The sequence below is a fragment of the Podarcis gaigeae genome (assembly GCF_964106915.1).
Source record: "Podarcis gaigeae genome assembly, chromosome: 9".
In the NCBI taxonomy this organism is placed as follows: Eukaryota; Metazoa; Chordata; class Lepidosauria; order Squamata; family Lacertidae; genus Podarcis; species Podarcis gaigeae.
In genome coordinates this window covers 52,671,182-52,673,359 of record NC_139685.1, presented here as the reverse complement: position 1 = coordinate 52,673,359, position 2,178 = coordinate 52,671,182, and the positions used below count along the sequence as shown (strand labels likewise).

The following is a 2,178-nucleotide window of genomic DNA, read 5'->3' as shown; positions in this document are numbered from 1 at the left end:
ACTGGTCGACCAGTGTGTCTGAATTTTTATTAGATCTTTACATTCCATAGCCTTTATTCCTGTTTTAAATAGGCCATTTGTTTGTGTGTGTTTTTTGTTAACTTTAATAATAGTTTCATATCCTCCTCCATAGGAACATAGGATGGATGTCTTGCAAAAATAGTAAATAGAATACCATTGTCACAACTGTAAACAATCCAGATAAAATCTTATAGACCTCTGTAAGCAAGTCTTAATACTAATAATATGAGCTGGCAAGCATTCCTTAGCCAGTAAAAAATCGGGGAATGGGGATATATGTTGCATTCAGCATGGGAAAAGTTGGTCCTGTGTTATGTTCATCCCATAATTCTGGGCACTCTAATCCACATTGTGATGTCATTGTGCCATATATTTCCCAGCACCACCTACTCCACTGTTAGAGATAAAGAGAAGACATCAGTCAGTGGCCTAAACATTACAGGAAAAGATGCAACCAGAGTTACTACAAAGCCCTATGAAAACCTGGGTAACGATGTGTATCTTCAAGTGGTGATTACGATGTGCTGTACACAACTTTGTTGTTATATTCAATGCCTTAAGAATGTATTTATGTAAGAATCCAAGGTCATTAGGTTTAAAATGATAAAGAACTGAGAATTATCTGCAGTCTAATGTGAGAAATCAGCTCATGTGTTCCCAAACTGTTATTTTGCTATCAGGATTTGCTTGGGACACTTAGAGACATTTGTGCACTTGGTTGAACTTTCACCTCTGGAAGCAGTACCACCTAAGTCTTCCCTTTTCCTTCATGAACCACAGCTGATTGTGCCACCCTTTGGAGTATATTCAACTGCAGCCTTCTAAATGGTTGGTGCAGATACTGTATTCTCCTTTTCAGAAATGGTAATTCTAATGAGTGAAACAGTACGAAGCGATACAGTGAAAATGTTACAAAGAAAAGAGCACAACTCCTGCTGGGATATATGCCTGCCTTAACTACCAGAAGACACTCTATCTGTTGCCTTCCAACTCTCTACTAATGACAGCAGATCAGTGCTGTAATGGAATTATAGTTGGCACAGTGCACATTCGGTCGACAAGAAATGAGGTGGAAAAGAAAAAGCCAAAAGAGCATTAGAAAAATAACACCCTACTTCTCACGTCTGTTGAACATAATCAATACCAGTCAAATTTGGCTAGACAGGTGAAGGCACAAATTATTTTTTATTCAGCGCCTGCTTTTCAGATTTACACTTTTTCCAATTATCTCCCAATGTGGCATTGGAAGGATTATTTGTAGCTCTGGCAGAAGAAATAAGTAACAAAAAGCATCTGCTCCACAGTAATCTGATCTGAATTCTCAATCTCTAAAAGCAGAAGAGAGCCCAGGATTTGTGCATTGTAAGATGACTTCTGTACTTGATATAATTTTATTATATGATGAAAAGGAGTAGCACTATCTGCTACCTAACCTTGGAAATGTCAATTGCAACAAAATATTTGTTTATGATAGTGTTCACACCCCGTTTGACTAGTCTAGAATCAGGCACCCGAAGATAATTATTGCTAATTGCTAACACAGTGGCAGCTCTGTCTGTGCTTTGGGCACCCATTTGCCTTTCTCCCTTTCTCTGATGGCGGGTCCTTCAGAGTAAGGCATTCTGGGAAATGTTGCAAGCTCACGGCAATGCTAGATATTGCTTTTTAAAAAATACTTTAAAATGTGAAGCTGCTTTAGTAAATATGTGCTTTTTACAAAATTTAAAAGGCAACTTCTAGCTGCACCCACCTTGCCCAGAATGCCTTGCTCTGAAGGACCCTGACTGTTCCTCAGAGTGAAACAGAAGGAAGGGGAAGATGGAGAATGAGGCACCACTGATGCTGCCAACCATGTTGCTGGAGACACAACAATGAGCAAGCGGGGAGCAGTGCAAGCCCATCCCTACTCATAAGTAAATAAATAATAATAATAATTGGTACAAACAGAACCAAGATTCAAATTGATTGTGATGGGTTAAACATAGGGCCAAAGCAAACAAGATGAAATTCAGCAAAGATAAATCTAAATTCCTGCTTTTAGGTAACAAGATCTAGGCATATATATAGGAAGATGGAGACCTGGATTGGCAGCAATGCATGGTGAAAAGGATCTAGGTGTTTTAGATGATCTTAAGCTGGAGAGGGACGTGGTTGGCG

At 39.1% G+C, this 2,178-nt stretch overlaps 1 long non-coding RNA gene across 2 annotated transcripts; it reads left to right on the top strand.

Annotated features, from left to right (window-relative positions):
* Positions 1 to 409: 409 nt before the first annotated feature.
* LOC310852051 lies at positions 410 to 1,970 on the top strand. Of its 2 annotated transcripts, none has more exons than XR_014567962.1 (2): positions 410 to 585; positions 1,751 to 1,970. It is a non-coding gene; the product is annotated as an uncharacterized lncRNA (long non-coding RNA). The 2 variants fall into 2 exon arrangements; XR_014567963.1 differs by having other exon boundaries at positions 410 to 1,383.
* Positions 1,971 to 2,178: the final 208 nt, after the last annotated feature.